Source organism: Zingiber officinale, chromosome 3A (assembly GCF_018446385.1).
Source record: "Zingiber officinale cultivar Zhangliang chromosome 3A, Zo_v1.1, whole genome shotgun sequence".
NCBI lineage: Eukaryota > Viridiplantae > Streptophyta > Magnoliopsida > Zingiberales > Zingiberaceae > Zingiber > Zingiber officinale.
Window position 1 is genome coordinate 141,195,184 of NC_055990.1, and position 12,814 is coordinate 141,207,997.

At 37.6% G+C, this 12,814-nt stretch overlaps 1 long non-coding RNA gene across 1 annotated transcript; it reads right to left on the reverse strand.

The window, feature by feature from the left end:
• Positions 1 to 10,282: 10,282 nt before the first annotated feature.
• On the reverse strand, positions 10,283 to 10,984 carry LOC122054081. Its single transcript, XR_006132550.1, has 3 exons — positions 10,833 to 10,984; positions 10,672 to 10,719; positions 10,283 to 10,575 (listed from the first exon to the last, which is right to left on the reverse strand). It is a non-coding gene; the product is annotated as an uncharacterized LOC122054081 (long non-coding RNA).
• Positions 10,985 to 12,814: the final 1,830 nt, after the last annotated feature.

Sequence of the window (12,814 nt, forward strand, 5' to 3'; positions counted from 1 at the left end):
TTTGAATTTAATTTTGAATTTTGAATTTAATTTTGAATTTTAAATTTAATTTCAAAATTTTAATTTAATTTTGAATTTTTTATTTTTTATTTAATTTTGAATTTTAAATTTAATTTCAAAATTTTAATTTAATTTTGAATTTTTTATTTTTAATTTAATTTTGAATTTTGAATTTAATTTTAAATTTTTAATTGAATTTGTAATTTAATTTTGAATTTTTAATTGAATTTTTAATTGAATTTTGAATTTTTAATTGCATTTTGAATTTTGAATTTTGAATTTTTTAATTTAATTTTGAATTATGTTCGTTTTATTAATATCGTCTTTCTTTTTGCTCCCCCTGGATCATAGCCTCGATATGGTCTATCGAGGTAGTGTATTTGATCCTTGGGGATCCAATATTGACCAAGTCCAACTTGATTGACCAAGTTGGACTTAGGTACCCATGCTTGGACTACCTTTCTATTATTTCTATTTACTAATGATAAATACGATTTGTATTTTCTTTTAGTTTTAAATCCAAGTTCGGATTTGTTGTAAACGGCTCACTGTTTTCCAAGAATCAGATCCAGATTCTTGGAACCCAAGGTGAACCGTTCCAACGTGTCATTGAGTTATTTAACTTGAGTTTTCAAATTGGAATTTTCTTCCTCAAGTTGTTGGACTTGAGTTGAACTTCCAATTTGAATTGACTCAGTTAAGGGACTTGAGTTATTCACTTCTTTAAGGGCTGTTACCTCCTTTAGAAGTGACTTGACCCGGACGTTAGATTTGACCAACTTCTTAAGCAAGTAAGGAATTAAGTTTTCCGAATTATCTAGGTTAATACTAGACATTATAGAACTTACAGTGGGTTTGGGTCCTTCGAAAACGGATACGGATCCGCGGCTTCGCTCGGACTCGGTGTCTGATTCGTTCTCGGTTTCGGATTCAAGCTCGGACTCGGTTTCGGCAACATGTGCTAGTACTGGTAGAGCGAGGAGGCTTGCATGTTCTTCTTCATCGGATTCAGATTCATCTGATGACTCGGACCATGTTGCCTTTAACACTTTCTTCGTCTTGCTTGTACCTGCAAATGACGCAACACCTTTCTCGGCCGGAGTAGTATTAGTCTGCTCAAATAATTCGTTAATTAAAACATGCTTACCTATTTTCGTATTAGAAATACCTTCGTGAAGCTCAATCAGCTTCTCCCATAACTCCTTCGCACTTGAGAACTTTCTAACTCGATCAAGCTCTGAATTTGTTAGTCCGGAGTGTAGGGTGTAGGTTGCTTTGACGTTGACCTCTACTTTCTTGATTAGGATAGGATCCCAGTTCTCGCATGGTGTTGGTTTGCCGGTTTCGTCAGTTGGTAGTTCGAATCCAGTCTTGACCATCATCCATATGTTGAACTGGGCCTGGAGAAAAGACTCCATTCGGCACTTCCAATAGTCGAAGTCTTCACCAGAGAAGAGCGGGGGACGAGCAGTGCTGTAGCCTTCTTGATGGGCCATTTGAGAAATAAATCTTGCACACAAAGAAACAAGAAGGCTTGTTCCAAGACTTGGTCTTGGATTAGTAGTACAGAATAAAGATAGAAATAATAATTTACAAATTTTGAGAGAAAAAATAATAAAAAATATTATTAAAATAATATAAAAAATATTATTTCAAAATTTGCTAAATGCGATATTTCGTTAGCCTAAACAGACGAAAATGCCACAAAAAAATTGCTCGAATGGTGGTTTCACCTATTGTAAGCGACCCCGCTCTGATACCAATTGTTGGATCGAGAAACGCTAGAGGGGGGGTGAATAGCGCTCGCGGCTATTTCATTCGGTTCGGAATCGTAAAACTATCGGAGTTAAAACACGCAGCGGAATAAAGAAAGACAAGCAGAAAGAACAAGAGGATTTACTTCGTTCGGAGCCTAGATCGACTCCTACTTGAAGGCCCGCGATCCTTGACCGCTTTCCGTGGGCAACAACTATAAGCTCGTCAAAATCTACAATAAGATATTACAATTGAAAGCACTAAAACAAATTATACCGACAACAATAAAGTAGCAGAATCTAAAGCTCCGGGTTGTCAGGGGCTTGTAACAGCACTTCAGGATGTTTCTTGAGCAGCTTGTAGTGTAAGGATTGCTTGGAGTTTGTTATACTGAGCTGCTGGTTGAAACCCTCTTATAAAGGGTGTTCAAGGCGCCTTGAAAGCCATCCAAGGCGCCTCCATGCTGGCCGAGACACACGCTGCGATAAGGGCTGAACTGGTCGAACCTTATCAGGTTCAAGGCGCCTTCATGCTTCCTCAAGGCGCCTTCATCCACCGGTCCAAGGCGCATTGAGCCTCCTTCAAGGCGCCTCCAAGCCTGCTTCGCAGCCAGCTCATTTTTTGCACCCGAGGCGCCTCCAAGCTCCATGGAGGCGCCTCGGATACTGTTCATCCGAGGTAAGCTTGTGCTCCTTTGCTCCTGCAAAAGTGTTAGTCCTAAACACATACCCCGCAACACAAAGTTAGCACAAAACAACATTAATATGATAACAGAATATAGTGACAGTCTCCAGACTGTCCGGGTCTGACTTCGGATTTCCAACCGGAAACCCTAGGTCGACCCGACGCCTACTGTTCCCTCTACGGGGAACGCGCCCTCACCTACTCCACTCAGGAGATTTACCTGATGCCAGTACGATCCTCTATATCGACTGGACTTTTGCTCGGTGCTCGATGCTTCCTGACTTTCTGCTGGACTTCCGCTTCCCGGCTGGTCCAGTCTTTCACTTGGTTCGCGACACCAGGACTTTCCACCTTGGGTTACCCCCTCCCCCCTAGGAGTTTTGCCTGAAGCACTCGACCCGCCAAGACTTTTCACATAGGGTTACCACCCCCTATGACATAGGGTTACCGCCCCCTAGGGTTTTCCCTTTGCCTAACCGTAGTTAGGACTTTTCTCCACCTAGGGTTACCACCCCCTAGGACCTAGGGTTTTCACCTGCCTAACCGCAGTTAGGACTTTCCTGAAACACTCATTCAACATGTTAGATAACAAAACACCTTAGCTTTGAACCCTTTGACATAATCAAAACATAGGTTCAATCGTCGGATGCTTCCCGCACCAGCAATATATACGCCACTCTACATACAAAATGTCACTTTTTGTCTATTATTAACAGTATCACAGAAGTTTGTTAAAGCGATCTGTAATAACCAACAAGTTTGTCAAGTTCATTCGGTCATTCTATTAATTGCTCGCCGAGAGTTTGGTAAACCTAGTTTTATAACTCAAAGGTCATTGTTACACTTCTACAAGTGAACGGATACGTAGTCAGTAATAAAAGATTATTGATCCCACGAGCACTGGTTATAAGCACTAGTGATTGTTCACGTAGAATTAGCTAAACTATAGTTGGTTGTAAGTTAACTATTTCTTAGGAAGAAAGGAAATGAGGAAGTAGATGTGAGAACTAGCAAAAGAGAGAAAGGTTAACTTGACTTGGGAAGAGTTCTAGGAGTTCGGGTTCGTTGTGGTGGAACCTGATGTATCATGTTCTATCTTTTCCTCATTGTTAATCAACGTGCATTCGTCAGAAGTTAAAGCTACTATCCTTAAGCACTAAACAGAGAAGATCCCTGTGAAATCCTGTTACGATTAACCCCTGTCACTAGGACACCTCGGTAGATCACAAGAATACAAATCCAATCGGTATCATTAGGGATAAAGATAGAAGTTTGGTTTGGTCTCTTACTTTCTTGTGGAAAAGTTGCCTCTCCTTCCAAGGGAGTATCTTAGATGCTCGTGAACGGGTTACCCCTGTCACTAGGGCCCCTCAGGTATACGATCTAAGATCCTCTCTTTATGAAATTAGCAATTTCTACACAATCAACTAATATGACAAGGCAACAAGTCTCATGCATATCAAATAGAAATAAGGTAAGCGAAATCATCCAACGAGTAAAGGCATAAACATGAGTCTTACATCAAACTCTATCCACAACTACTCCCTGATCCTAGAACAAAGGATCTACTCCATAGTCGTAGGAGAAAAACCTGAAGATATAATATAATTAAGCATACAATCCCCAAACGAGAAAAGAGAAAGAGAAGAAATGCTTATCCAATAACGTTGAGTAATCTTCATATCCAACCCTTTGCTTCTGGAGTTGATGCGGTGATGAAGGTGATCTTGGATCGTCGAACGGAAGTCCAGGATAGCGTGGAACGACACCAAGGTAAATCTCTTCTGATGTCTCGCCTCCCCCCAAACGAGAAGAGTTAAAAGCCTTTATATAGGCTAGGGCACGGGCGCCGCATGACCCATGCCATGGCCGTGCGAGATCCGCACGACCAAGCTCTTCTTCTCTTTGGGTTAAGTGACACGGCCGTGCCACATCTGCACGATAGTGTCTTGCTTTGGCTAGGGATGCAATTCACGACCGTGTGAGTTTCACACGGCCGTGTGGTTCTTGGATGCTAGTTGTAAGGCACGACCGTGTGAGGTTCACACAGTTGTGTGGTTCTTGGCTGCTGGTTATGAGGCACGGCCATGCTCTGCTCTCTGTCTGGAATGGCCACACGACCGTGCAGGGTTGCACGACTGTGCTCTGCTTTGCTCTGGTGCATCGACAATCGCCGTTTTCGCTCCAAAAGTTGTCCTTGTCAATATAAAACCAAACAAAGAGTAGATCTCCAACAAAATAGTAATAAATACTAAATAGACGATAAGAGAGATGATCGTACAAAGAATATATACAAATAAAGCAAGTGAATGTGTATTAAAAAATGTATAAACGATCATAATATCTACGCATATCAGTTATGTTGTTAGAAACTGAAACTACAAAGATAATTATAAGCCAAAATTTATCAAGATCTAGTAATAAAGTGATCTGCTACAACCTGTAGCAGCTTCTCAAGAGTAGCTACTACACTCTATAGCAGTTAGTGTGGATTAGAGAGAAAACAAATTTTAGCAGCTTCTCAAGAGTAACTACTACAAAGTGTAGCAGCTTCTGAAGATTAGCTGCTACACTCTGTAGCAGTTAGTGCGGATTAGCTGCTACAAATTATAGAAGTTACTTCAGAGACATGTAGAGCCGTCAATTTGGGTTGGGCCCGTCGGATTGGCCCGCCCCGCCAAACAATTTAAGCGGGTTGGGTTGGAATATTATCAACCCAAGTCCGTCGTGGGTCGACCCACCTAGGCCCGTGACCCGCGCGGGTCGGCCCGCGGGTTGAAAAACACATGTAAGCTAAGTTTTAGGCCAATTTATTATCTTTCTTTATTATAATTTTGAAATAAAAATAGTACTTTTCATCCCACATAAGTACTCGTTTGTGTTCATTTATATTTAAAATACATGTTTATATATATATTTAATTGTAGAAAACTTTTTCGAAGTAAAATGTTGAAGATATGAAATATTTTTAAATTTTTTTTAAAAATTTTTGATGGGCCCGCGGGTTGGCCCGCCAAACCTGCAACCCGCCTTAGAATGGGTTGGGTTGGAAATTTCTCAACCCGCCAAGTTGGCGGGTTGGCCCGCCCCGCCCCGCCAAATGGTTAGTACACAACGGGCCAACCCACCCCGCCACAGGTTGGCCCGTCTGACAACTCTAGAGACGTGATATGCTACAAAGTGTAGCAGCTACTGCGGATGTAGCTAACAAGCCTTAATCTCTATTAATAATTCAATGGTCATTTATATAATTTGAAAGTATTTAATTTATGGAGATCCTCAGACCCATCAATTAATTAATGGAAGAAAGAGGGATGGTGATGAAAGCAAGTTCAATGGAAAAATGAATTTATTATAACAAAAAGTTAGGCTTTATGTAATACATCTCAGATTATTAATGGAATTATAGTGTAATAAGTAATAACCGCTCATCGAGAGTTTGGTCAACCTAGCCTCATAACTCAAAGGGAAAGTTGTTAGAACCTACAATAACATAGATAATTATAAGTCAAAATTTATTAGGATTCAGTAATATAGCTAAATAAAACTTTTAAAATACCAGCTATAGATGTCAAATCTTCTTCATATGATTCGTCATTGTTGGTATTATCTTTCTCTGTAGCAATTGATCTAACAATCGACTCATCATCAAATTTATTATTAACGGATAAAAATCATTGATTCAAGAATAAAATTGTACTACAAATGCATAATTAATGGACACATACCCTTGTTACAATAATGGACAGTTGCGCTTGTCGTGTGAGACACCTCGGTGATCGCATCCACGACATAGCCTGAACTTTGAGGTAGACGTCTCTTTTGAAGATTTTAATCTTTTCGCATAGCCCTTTGCCCTTACTAAAGAAGATCAACAATAGAGGGGGCCCCATCGATGGCTTTCTTCCTTTGACTTTGATTGCCACATTTTCTGCTAATGTTCATCTCTTAAATTTTACTGTATATACAATCGAATTGTTCATCCAAGAAATTTGTCTCCTCACCAGTCAAAGATGCATCTTGTTCTCTTTCCTTTATACTGTCAACTTGTGCTTCTTTTTTTCGTTTATCATTTGTATGTCCTTTAAAGCATACAAATTATTTTCATCCAACTCCAACTTCATTTGCCCTCTAATTTTTCTTGATGTTGCCTAATCTTGTACTAAATCTGGCTTCACGTGCATATTGGTTACAGAACGAATATACCTCCTCCAATGATGCAAATTCTATCCCAATTCATGGGTTTCAATCTTCAACAACTTGGGGAATGTATAGCTAGCTGATTAGCATCACAGGTTTTTTTCCATTACTAGAGAATGACATATTTCACTCAAAATAAATTTAAAAATTTCAATTGTACATGAAGATACATTAGTAGAAAATATAATATAGAGGAAATATTTAAATGCTCGTAGAGGTAACTACGCTATTCTAGGAGTCGATTCAAAACCATATAAACCCTAAAAGTCAACCCTAATTCCTAGGTGAAGAGTCAAATTAAAATAACTTACGATAGGGACACATATTCAAAGGAGGAAACTAGACGTCGTAGTGAGGTTGATAGACGAAGCGACGGTGGCTACTCTCAAACTTAGTATGGGTTAGTAGTGGTCATGGTCGTGGAAGGGTGGACAAAAGGGTAATTAGTCTATCACTTTCACGATTTAACAATTATGAGGGGAGTAATATATACACGGTGTTGAAGCAACTGCTGACTAGCTGCTACAACATGCAACAGTAGCTACTACAAGTTGTAGCAGCAACAACTGACTATCTGCTAGAACGTGTAGCAGTTACTGTCGATAAGCTGCTACATGTTGTAATCCATCATTTATTTGTCCCCTTTAGCAGCTACTACCGATAAGCTGCTACACGTTGTAGCAGCTACTGCCGATTAGCTGCTACAACGTGTAGCAATTATTCTATAGTAGCTACTTTATGTTGTAGCAGCTAAATTCCAAGTTAGCTACTATAATGTGTAGTAGCTACTTCCACAGTGATAGCTGCTACAACGTTGTAGCAGCTATCATTCTAAGTAACTGCTACAATATTATAGTAGCTAACCGTCGATTTAGGTACTTCCACTCTGGAACGTAATTGCTATAATGTTGTAGTAGCTATCACTATGGAAGTAGCTGCTACAATGTTGTAGCAACTAACATTCCAAGTTAGCTGCTACAAGGTGTAGCAGTTAATTGTTGAAGTAGTTGCTACAACGTGTAACAACAAAGTAAAGGCGCTGCAGCAGAAAAAATAATTTTAAATAATTTTTTATCAAAATATTTTTAGGAGTAATATCTGCTAGAAAATGTAGCTGCTACAAAAACAACTTACTAAGTGGCTGCTACACCTTGTAGCAGCTACAATGACAGTTAGCTATTACAAGGTGTAGTAGTTACCTGTTGAAGTAGCTGCTACAACTTGTAGCAGCTAACTGTCCAAGTGGCTACAGGTGTTTGTAGCAGGCGTCGGCCTTGCACGTTATAGCATAAATCCTTCCTTCTAATATTCCTTTAGGATCACGGTCGGGAATTACAACTTACAATGAAATGATTTACCATTGGTTATGAAATGCAGATGGAAATAATGTTTGGCAAGTTATCTGCAAATTATATAAGCAAAAAACTGATAGCATAGCAGCTAGGGCTTGTGCTTGGTAGGATATATATATGGTATAAAAAAAATTGTACACAGCTGAATAACAGATAGTGGAGGGGAAAGGCTTACGATCTAGAATGGACAAAGGGGGCCTTTTACACCTGCTACAACGTGTAGCAGCTTCAAACTATTTATACATTAACTAATACAATGTGTAGAAGCTCATTAAATTGATCTGAATAAAAAACTGAGATTGATCTGATTTATTATTGCTTGAAAAATGTAGAGTCACATCTTGTTGAGCGTAAACGAAGAAACAGTTGCTACAACATTGTAGCAACTAGCATTCCAAGTTAGCTGCTACAATGGTGTAGCGACTACTTCCACAGTGGAAGTAGTTGCTACTACGTCGTAACAGCTAACATTCCAAGTTATCTGCTATAAGGTGTAGCAGCTAATTCCACAGTGATAGTTGCTACAAAGTTGTAGCAGCTATCATTCCAAGTAGTTGTTAACATATTGTAGTAGCTAACCGTCGATTTAGCTACTTCCACTCTGGAACGTAATTGCTACAATGTTATAATAGCTATCACTGCGGAAGTAGTTGCTACAACGTTGTAGCAGCTAACATTCCAAGTTAGTTGTTATAAGGTGTAGCAGTTAATTGTCAAAGTAGCTGCTACAACGTATAGCAGCAAAGCAAAGGGGTTGCAGTAGAAAAAATAATTTTAAATAATTTTTTACCAAGTTGATATACATAATAAAAATATTTGTAGGGATAATATCTGCTAGAAAATATAGCTGCTACAAAAATAACTTACCAAGTAGCTGCTACATATTGTAGCAGCTACATGGACAGTTAGCTACTATAAGGTGTAGTAGTTACCTGTCGATGTAGCTGCTACAACTTATAGTAGCTAACTGCCCAAGTGACTGCAGGCATTTGTAGCAGGCGTCAACCTTACACATTGTAGCATAAATCCTTCCTTCCTTCTAATATTCCTTTAGGATCACGATAGGGAATTACAACTTACAATGAAATGATTTACCATTGGTTATAAAATGCAGATGGAAATGATGTTTGGCAAGTTACCTGCAAATTATATAAGCAGAAAACTGACAACATAGTAGTTAGGGCTTGTGCTTGGTAGGATATATATATGATGCAAAAAAAAAATTGTACACAACTGAATAACAGACAGTGGAGGGGAAAGACTTACGATCGAGAATGGAAAAAGAGAGGCTTTTACATCAGCGTCGCCTTTGTGTTCAACACGCAGTTTGGGGAACTTCAGTCAGTTGCGATGGAAGCCGGCGATGAAGGAAGAGGCAAGAGTGAGAGTGAGCGGCCAGGGAAATTTAGAATTTGAGGAAAATTCCTATGCTGTTGTTTTGAATAAAAGCGGAAGCGGAGAGAGAGTAAAACGAATATTTTTTTCCAAAGAAATCAAGTTGGCATTGCCACGTATACGCGTCGTATATGGTTACACACAAAGTGTCGCTTAGTATATTAAATCTGTGGTGTATATATATATATATATATATATATATATATATATATATATATATATATATATATATATATAATTTTTTCTTTAAAATAAAACGGTTGAAAACGATAAAACTTTTAAAAATTATAAAAAATAAATAGGGGAAATGTAAATAAAAGAAAACTCAAATGCTATATTCAATTTTAGACCGAATCATATGATTTTTTTATAATAGTTTGACGACCTAGAATATAATTTATACATATTTCGACCTCCAGAATATTAAATAATAGATCAATTCAATAGTTTATTAAATAATAATACATAATGTTTAAAATTTAAAAATATGAAATTATTTTAGATTCTCATGCAAAGTGAGTGTAATGTAACTGTGTGTGTCATACAAGCATAATTCATGTATACCAAGAGAAACTTTTCTGAATTATAATCATGGATAATTTATAAATTAAAATCTTAAACCTTCCAGGATTATTTTAGATCAATCTCATCATATTCTTATAATTTTTAATGAATTCATTAAACAAATCACAATCCAAACTAACTTCAACTATCTAATATGAATAATTTTTATTCATGCTTCATGTAGGTAATATTGTCTAAAATATTTATATTAATATTATATGTTAAAAGTCATAAATTTAATATGACAAATATAATTTCAAAATACTCTAATTAAATCGTAAGATCTTAATTAATTAAATATCACTTTTGAAGGAGCAGAGCTAATCATTATATATAAAAACAAACTATATATTTCAGATGGATAACAGGGTTTAGCTAATACAGAGGTAGATTATGCAGATCATAATCATAATCACACCTTAATTAGCACACAAGTAACACACCGCTGAAGTTCATAAACCTCAACTCTAATTATTTATTTCAAGCACAAGCAGCAGCCCTGAAGGTGTTTGATCATTTGCCGCATTGGCAGTCAACACAAGCGCAGGCCGTGCCGCACTTGCACTGCCCGCCGTGCTCAGCCTCAGCAGCTACCACACCACCGTGCACAACCTCGTCCAAGTAGCTGCGCCATCAAACCCCACGTAACCAATCAGAAAGGGTCACTTTATGTTTTCAGGGTTCACTTTAGAGTTTAGAATTTAAAAGTTTAGTGTAATACCTCTTCTCAGTCTCGATGATATCAATTGTGTAGTTATTCCTCTTTTTCCTATAAATCAGCGTAACAAAGAAGACTTGATTAATAATAATAAAATAGAATATATATATATATTTTTAAAGATCGATAATATAATAAAAACAATATTATATAAAAGTACTTACACACACTGGGACTTATCGGTGCAGTCACAGTTGTCGCAGGTCGACATGGTGAAGGAGGGGGATTGAGCAAGAGAGATTAGAGGGGAGAAGTTGTTGTGCGTGTTCTTGAGAGAGTGTTTGGGTGGATTTATAGGTGTGGAAGGAAGGTGAGTTGGAGTTTCTTTTGTGCATTGCACACGCCGCTAGAAGAAGAAGATGAAGACAGACGACGACAACGACAAAGGAATATAATCAAAGTAAACTTTTGAAAGAAAACAAAAGAAAAAAAAAAAGATATGGAGGGAAATGGCTAGAGAAGAGCCTCTCATGTCCTTGTCTTCAATTTTATCCACCAATAAGTAGATTAAAAGCTTACGCTACACACAAAAAAGACAAGAGTCCAATTTGTGTTCTCATTCATCCCTTGAACTAAGAAAATATTTAATTTATCTCTTTGTCTCATTAAAATATCTTGTCAAATATTTGCTAAAATAAATTTCATATTAAACTGTATCAACATTGGCTCGCATATATAAAGGGTTCTCTTGTATTTTATAGAATAGTTTTTGTATTCATCTCTTAAACTCATGAATAACAGTGTGCTATTGAATCGCATAGGAACATTTCAATATTATCCATTTCACATATCTAAGTTTTGTAGTTTCAAAAATACTTAGTAGATTTCCATTATACTCCTTCTCACGAAATAATCACGTACGTGGGGCTGCATAGTAAATGCGTTGCCATGTCTTTGAACAACCCTTTGTAAGCTTTTGAAAATTAATTGATTTCAATTTATGTTATCACATTTAGGGTATGAATATATCAGACTTTCACGAATATATTAATTTTGATTGAAATGATTCTAAATTCTCTAGAACTATCAGTTAATTTCAGATGAAACTGTTAGATGGTAATTGTTGGTATAATCGTTCTCGATTAAGATTGATTAAGCTCGAGTGGGTTCAAATGTGAGTATTGATATTTGGACAATATGTGAAAAAAAGGTTGAGTAGGTCAAGGTTGGTTGGATACTTGATGATGTAGATAAAGAAAAGTCCAAGTGGATTAAGGAGGATTGCACGTTGGTAAAGGAAAGGCTTAACTGCAACTAGGTAAAAGAAAGTCCAAGTGGGTCAGAAATGATTGCACGTTGACAAATTAAAGGAAAATCCTAATTGCAGTTAGGCAAAGGAAAGTCCAAGTGGGTCAGGAAGAATAACACGTTGGCAAAGGAAATACCTAACTAAGGTTAGGCAAAAGAAAGTCTAAGTGAATCAAGGAGGATCGCACGCTGGCAAAAGGAAAGCCCTAACTACGGTTAGGCAAAAGGACAAACCAAGTAGATTAAGAAGGATCACACTTGGTGATTGAAAGTTCAATGGGAAGTTGGCACAAGAGAAACTCTAAGTGAATCAAAAGATTAACTGAACACTTGGTGAAGAAGTCTCAACAGGTCACGGTTGACCAGAGGTTGGGCAAGGAAACCCTAGACTTGGATTAAACAAGTTAGGGTTGGATAATCAATTAGATAATCGATTGGGATAAAGCCAATCGATTAGGTGATCGATTGGGAGCCTCTCTTCGTGAAATAGAAGGTGTCTGGATCGATTGGGTAATCGATTAAGTGATTGATTGTGAGCTTTTCTTCACGAAACAGAAAGGAGTTGAATTGATTGGGTAATCGATCAAGGACTATGCCAATCGATCAGGTGATCGATTGAGAGCGTTTCTTAGCAACAAATAGTAGGTTTCCCAATAGATTAGGTAATCGATTGAGAAAAGAAGTTCGCGACAAACAGTGGACTTCTGAATCGATCGGATGATCGATTGGGTGATTGATTGAAGTCACGTAATCGATTGAGAGAAGAAGTTTGCGATAAATAGTGAGCTTCTGAATCGATCAGGTGATCAATTGAATTCGTGTAATTGATTGGGAGCATTTCTTAGCGACAAATTGTAGGTTTCTCAATCGATTAGGTAATCAATTAAGAGAAGAAGTT